At 58.1% G+C, this 7,173-nt stretch overlaps 1 long non-coding RNA gene across 1 annotated transcript; it reads left to right on the top strand.

Annotated features, from left to right (window-relative positions):
- The first annotated feature begins 1,254 nt into the window (after positions 1-1,254).
- LOC106696003 lies at positions 1,255-4,975 on the top strand. The gene is made up of 2 exons (XR_001346944.2): positions 1,255-1,387; positions 1,903-4,975. It is a non-coding gene; the product is annotated as an uncharacterized LOC106696003 (long non-coding RNA).
- Positions 4,976-7,173: the final 2,198 nt, after the last annotated feature.

Here is a 7,173-nt window from a genome sequence, read left to right on the forward strand (position 1 = left end):
GGTCTGTCCGCGGGTGACGGCCTGTCCGCGGGTGTACTGGTCTGTCCCGGGGTGACGGTCTGTCTGTGGGTGAAGGTCTGTCCCGGGGTGACGGTCTGTCTGTGGGTGACGGCCTGTCCCCGGGTGTCGGTCTGTCCGCGGGTGACGGCCTTTCCCCGGTGACGGTCTGTCTGTGGGTGACGGCCTGTCTGTGGGTGACGGCCTGTCTGTGGGTGACGGCCTGTCCGTGGGTGACGGCCTGTCAGCGGGTGACAGTCTGTCTGCAGGTGGCGGGTGACGGTCTGTCTGTGGGTGACGGTCTGTTCACGGGGTGACCGCCCTCTCAGGCTCAGGATCTCAGACTCTTGCCTAAGGAGACGTCTACGACCGTCTGCCTGGCGTCATATCTCGCCAGGGACATGGAGGCTGAAACAGCAGTGAGACTGAGAGCACACGTGTCGGGACGGCCCGAATCCAGGGCACTACCCCTCGTGCTGGGGACGGAGCATCAGGGCCTCGGCGCTGGGGGGGGAACGGTGCCGTGCAGCTGGGTCCTGTCTCACAGAACCAAGCAGACGCAGCACACAGCCCGGCAGTCAGGCTCCACAGTAAACGTTCAGGGAGTTAAAGCCCACGTCCACAGACCTGCACATGGACGTGTGCAGCAGCTTCCCTCTAATCGCCCCAAACCGGAGGCAGCCACGGCGCCCTCACCAGGTGGGGGATAAACACACCGTGTCCATCCAGACCCCGGACACCCTTCTGCCTGAAAGGAAATGAGCGGTCGCACCAGGGAAGACGGGGAGGAACCGTCAGTGCTGTGCCTCCGGGCAGAGGCCAGTGTGAAAGGCTGCCCACTGTCACCCACCCCGTGCGTCCTGGTCACCGGGGCGGCTGAGCGGACGGAGCACGAGGGCTCCAGGTTCTCCGTGAGACTGTGTGGTGGGCACTTGGTGCAGATCCACAGGGCGACCCTCGTGGACTCTGGGTGGTGGTGACGGCGTCTCCCTTCTAGGGGTGCTGGTGGGGGCGATGGGGCGCGTGGGAAATGTCTGGACCATCTGCTCAGTTTTGCTGTGAACCTAAAAGGCTCTAAAAATCTTTTTTAAAAAAAGAAATAACAACAGGGAGCCCATTACCTTTTCCCATGAGGTGGGAGGGACAGGCTTGGCCAGGAGGTGGACGAGGGCGGGGGAGGGTGCTCCCGGGGAGGGCCGCCGGGGCTGTCCGGGGGTGTGGCCAAGCTTCACGCTTCCTCCCGCTGGCTGGGTGGGCGAGGCCCGGTGCTGAGCGCCTGGCCCCGCTGACCCGGCGTCTTTCCCGCCAGCTGGACATCTTATGCAACGAGGAGATCCTGGGCAAGGACCACACGCTCAAGTTCGTGGTCGTCACGCGGTGGAGGTTCAAGGTGAGGCCTGATGTGTTTGATTTTTAGAATCTGCTACGACCGTCAGCACTTGCTGTGCACATTCTTCCATCCTCACCCGAGGAGCTGTTCACCGATGTGTTTAGAGAGAGAAACATGCTCAGCTGCCTCCCGTATGCACCCGACCGGGGACTGACCCACAGCCTTCCAGTGCACGGACGACGCTCCGCCCGGAGCCACGACAGGCCTGCACCTCTTCGTCTGAGAGTTTAGAGATAAGGGTTCAGGCGCAGGAGCTGTGAAGCGCAGCCCAACTGCCTCCCGCGCCCCTCCTGGCGGCATGGGGGGGGTGCCGCTGCCGGGGCGCCCCCAGCCTTCCCTGGGCTCTTTGTGAAGGTGGGAGCAGGTGGGCGGCGCCCTGTCCTCTGGGGAGGGGCCCTCAGAGGTCTGAGACGGGGCCAGGAGCCCGCACCCTCCGCTCGCCCTCCCTCCCCTGGGCGCCCGCGCGCCGCTCTGGCCCAGCTGAGCCGTGCGTGGCCCCGCGGCCTGTCTTACAGAAGGCGCCCCTCCTGCTGCACTACAGACCCAAGATGGACCTGCTGTGACGTGCAGACGGCCCGGGCACGGAGCACGGGCGCGGACCCGAGGCCCGGGACCAGACTTCTGCACAGAGAATATTTATCACTTTTGTATGAGAGTTCACACTCGACAAGACACTACCAGCAGCTCGGTGACAGGTGGCGACACACTTCACAGGCTCACGCGGCCGCCGGCCCTCACGACCCTCAGCTCTCAGCTTCACGGACCCGCGGCCTCCCAGGTCTCCAAAATCTCGGTCGTTTCCATTTAGTTTATGAATTAGGTTCATGACAAAAACACGTGCTCATTGGTCCTCACTAAGCTTTGAAAACACGTTTTCCTGGCGGATGATGACTTTCTGTTGCCTTTAGCTCCCGGGAGATCGACAAGAATTCACTTTAAGAGCAAAACAAAAGAGGCTGCCACTCGGTGCGGTTCCCGCGTGTGTGATGTCCCTGTCGTGACCGGAGGGAGCCCCTGTGCGTGCACAGCCGTCTCGGTAAAGTCGCTTTGGTCACTAAACGCGACACCATCGTCAGAGCACGCTCCCTCCTGCTGAGAGGGAGCTGGTGGCCGCAGGGAGTCCCAGGCCCTCGTCCCGCTGCAGGGGGCCCGCCCCCCTCTCTGCCGGTCCCGGTGGTTCTCACCGAGCACCCGGGCCGGGCGTGGGGACAGCAACCTAACCCCAGCCCCAGGGACACCCGCTTTCTCACCCAAACGTTCATATTTTCGTGGAATTAGAGAAAAAACATTCGCCAGCACACAAACGTGTTCCTTTAAGATAGTCCCTTGGAAGGCGTGACGGCGAGCTCGGGGAGAAAGGCCCGTTCCTGTGGTCAGTGTGTCCTGGCGCTCTGGTCACTCCTACGTCCCCCGGCCCCTCCCACCGCCCCTGCCCGAGGCCTGTGGTCCCGCCCTACGCCCACCCTGCCTCTGTGCTGGGTTTTCCATGAAGTTCTCACTTTAGGGACTAGAATTTTCTCAAATTGGCTCCAGACCTGTGGCCTCAGGGGCTGCTTCCTGTTGCACGTACACAGGGTCAGGCAGCTACTGATGAGCCATAAGCGTAGAGAAAAATCTTCACATTAATTCAGTCCAAGCAATTTTAATGTAAGGCCTTTAAAACCACCAAACGCGTTAGGGATTGGTCGAATCGCTGTTTCCGCCGAGACCCCATCCTGTTCATCCCCGCGGTTCTCCGTTGCGCTCCGAGGCCTGGCGAGTGGATGTGTGTGAGCAACTATGACCTGTCTACCTCAAAACGCACATTGCCGCTGGCGCATCTGTCGGACCCAGGACCCCAGTGCGGTCTCCGGGCCTAGGGGGTGGGGTTCCCGTGGGGTGAAGAGGGGTGAACGGCGTGAGTGTCACCTTCAAACACCTGGTTCCCGCTCAGACCGGGCCGACTGTGTCTGCAGCCGCCCGACGCACATCGTGACCTGTAGCTCTCTGTGCGACCACTTGAATTTGCTATGGTGCTAAGCTGATACCTTGAGAGGTGCCGGGGCCGGCGGGTCCACGCCGCTGGCTCGGCCGCTCTTCTGGCCGCGGGACCTGGGGAGCCCCAGCAGCAGCAGAGCCTATTTTTCTACGATTTCCTCGTGAGACTGTTCACGCAGACGGCGGGACCTGCCTGGTCGGACCGCAGCCCGTGGACTCGGCTGGGGAGGCTGATGCACTTTCTCCTGCGTGAGAGGCGGGTCGGAGGGGCAGGCCGCGGGTGTCCCGGGCGGAGTTCCCGGGCGTCTCCCTCCCGTGTGCGCGGCTGGCACGGCCGCTCAGCGCCTGCGCCCTCAGCAGCCGTGGGACTCACCGTGCGGTTTTCACGAAAACAAAATTCAGATAGAATATATAATATGGAATTTAAGATTTGGGGGGTTGGAAAAGAAAACTTAACTTTATAAAATTATTTATTCTATTTTAAGCGTTCTATCCTGTTTTCCCATCAGCCATCTGGTTCGTGCCGCTTTGTTTACAGGCATATAAGGTGAAAGGGATGTTCTGCAAGCTTCCTCCTTCCTTTCGGGCGTCGCCCTGTGTTTCCGTTTGTGCGGGTGAGGAGCGTCGTTATGCGTTTATGCTTTTGTGCAATAGGCTCCACGCGTGCTGCCCGGCGGCGACTGGGCGGGAATGTCCGTGGGTCCCAACCTGCACACGGAGCTACTTGGGTTTCCTTTTTCGTTGTTGTGATGAGAATGCTGTTCTCGGTGACGCACAGCCTGTCAGCAACGTTACCAACAGGTGCCCGGCAGGCAGGCAGCCGCGTGCGTGGGGCCTCGCACCCGGACCCCGCGTGCTCAGGCCCTGGCACACCACCCCCACCCCCCGGCGGCCCAGATGTGGGGTGCAGTCCCAGGCCCCGAGCCCTCGGGCATCCCTGTTAGGAGTCCTGACCACCGTCTGGCGCCTCAGCACACGGCTGTGCCGCTGATTTGAAGTATCATCAGGTTGAACGTTCTAGGAGCAAGCCAGCGGGTTTCTGTGATGTGTGTCACTATTGGATGTGCCCTCAAAACGGGAAATCACGCCAGTGCAGACAGCAGTCCGTTTCTCTTTCCTCAGGAGCCCATGTGCACCCCACACGTCACCTGTGCCCTCAGCCCATAAAGTGTGTGTCTGCCTCGGTTCGCAGCGCACGGAGGGCACTGGGATGCGCGGATGAGAAAGGGTTCAGGCTGCACCTTCCCGCGAGGCGCCTGCCGGGCAGGGAGGGCCACGCCCCACATCAGGGTGTCCCCACGGCTTGTTGGGTGTAAGAAAACCACGTTCTCCCAGTCGGTGCGGGTTCGGGCGGAGCCTGCCATCTGCAGCGACACGGCTGCCATGGGTTATGGGATGGCAATGCGGATGCATATTTTTGTTTAATTTGAAAGTTTACATTTTTATGCTTTGTGTTGTTGTGTAACTTTTGTACTATTGGTGGCTAGTTTTGTCTAAAATCTTTTTTGGAATATTGCTTAAATGTTTTGATTTTATGACAGTGAAGCTTGTATTCAGTGTTTTGCCAATTAATATTATATGCTTGTAATAAAAGCAAAGGAAACAACGGTCTCTCTCAGGCTGGGAGCTTATCATCGACAATCTTTGTAAGAGCCTAAGGTGGCCGTGGGCAACCAGGCTGCAGGCCCTGGTCTGGATCCCGGGTCCAGGCCTTCGCCCGCGGCTCCACGCACACCTAGGAGCAGAGTCCTGTAAAGGGCCCCGGGATGGGGCCGGTTTGGCGGGAAGGTGGTGAGTGCTTGCTTGTGGGAGGCCGGCCCAGGCAGGGGTGAGCTCGTCAGCCGGGCTCTGCGAGGACCAGACCCCACAGGAGCCCAGACACACACGCGGGTCTGTGGACGTGGATTCCCCCGAGGAGTCTGTGCACAGGACGTGGAGGCCCGGAAGCCCGGGAGGGCGCAGGCCGCGCACCCAGGGGCCAGAAGACCGCCTCCAGCTCGGCCATCAGGTGGGCAGCGGCCCCTCCCACTCGGCCTCTTGGCTCTGTCCGGGCCTGCGGGGGCCGAGCGGTGCCCACACGTTGGGGAGGCTCAGCTCATCCAAAGCAGCCCCCACACCCAGAATAGTTTTAATCTGGGCCCCAGGGGCCCCTCATGTTCCCATGAAATTCCCATCCGACCATTTGGAGGGGAGAGGGCCTGTGCTCAAACACCTTAATTTTTTTTTTTAAACATCAATGTGAGAGAGACATATTGACTGCCTCCCATATGCACCCGACCCCGACCGAGGTCAGGGGGTCCAGCCTGCAGCCGAGGTACACGCCCTTGACTGGAATTGAACCGGACCTTCAGTCTGCAGCTGAAGCTCCATCCACTGAGCCAGCCCGGCCAGGGCAAAAAAAGCTTAATTTTTAAAATAGCTTTTCTATTACAGTTGATGTACAATATTGTATTAGTTCCAAGCATACAATCCAGTGATTAGATGTTTATATAACTTACGAAGTAATTTTCCCCAAAAAAAGTCAGTGCCCAGCTGGCACCAACACAACATGAAGGGAAAGAACGAGGTCGGAGGATAGGTTGGCACTGCCCGCTCCCCGCTGACGGTGCGGTGACAGCCGTGTGGCGTTGGTAGAAGAACCACACACCAAAGGAACAGAAGAGAGAGGCCAGAGAACGACCCCCCAAAGACGCACAGGGGATAAAGGCAGCCTCCCCACAAATGTGCCGGTTCCAAAAAATACCGAGTAAACAGGCCTTACACCTTCCTCGATGATGAACTCAAAATGGATTGCAGACCTGCCCCAGCCGGTGTGGCTCAGTGGATAGAACGTTGGCCTGCAGACTGAAGGCTCCCAGTTCGGTTCCAGTCAAGGGCACAGGCCTGGGTTGTGGGCTTGATCCACAGTGTGGGGCGTGCAAGAGGCAGCGGATCCATGGTTCTCTCCCATCACTGATGTTTCTATCTCTCCCTCTCGCTTCTTCTCTGAAATCAATAAAAATATTTTTTAAAATAATAAAAAAATGGATTACAGAGCTAATGTAAAATACAAAATTATAAAATTCCTAAAAGATAACGGGAAACTCTAAATGACCTTGGGTTTGGCAATGAGGTCTTTGATAGGACACCACATGTATGAAAGAAAAAAGCAGTAAGTTGGGCTTCATTAAAAGTAAAAGGTTCTGCTCCGGGAAAGACAGTTAAGAGAATGAAAAGACAAGCCTCAGACGGGCAGAAAATATTTGCAAGTCACTGATCCTATATAATAAAAGCCTAATATGCTAAGTGTCCGGTCATCCGTTCCACCAATCAAAGTGTAATATGCTAATGATATGCTAAGGCCGCTCAACCGCTCACTATGATGTGCACTTACCACCAGGGGGCAGACAGTCAACGGGTTGACCAGTCGCTATGACGTGCACTGACCACTAGGAGACAGACCCTCCGATTGGTAGGTTAGCTTGCTGCTGGGGTCTGGCCGATTGGGACTGAGTGAGACAGGCCGGACACGCCCTGGAGCCCTCCCGCAGCCCCTCCCTGACTGGCCAACCTCCTGCGTCCCTCCCTGGCTCCGATTGTGCACCCCTCCCTCAGCCTGGCCTGTGTCCTCTCGCAATCTGGGACCCCTCGGGGGATGTTGGAGAGCCGGTTTCGGCTCGATCCTGCAGGCCAGGCCGAGGGACCCCACTAGTATCTGATAAAAGACTGTCATCCAAAGTATACAAAGAACTCTTAAAACTCAAAAATAAGAAATCAACTCAATTAAATGTGTGCCAAAGACCTAACAGATATCTCGCCAGAGAGACACA

Source organism: Myotis lucifugus, unplaced genomic scaffold (assembly GCF_000147115.1).
Source record: "Myotis lucifugus unplaced genomic scaffold, Myoluc2.0 scaffold_6613, whole genome shotgun sequence".
Classification (NCBI taxonomy): domain Eukaryota; kingdom Metazoa; phylum Chordata; class Mammalia; order Chiroptera; family Vespertilionidae; genus Myotis; species Myotis lucifugus.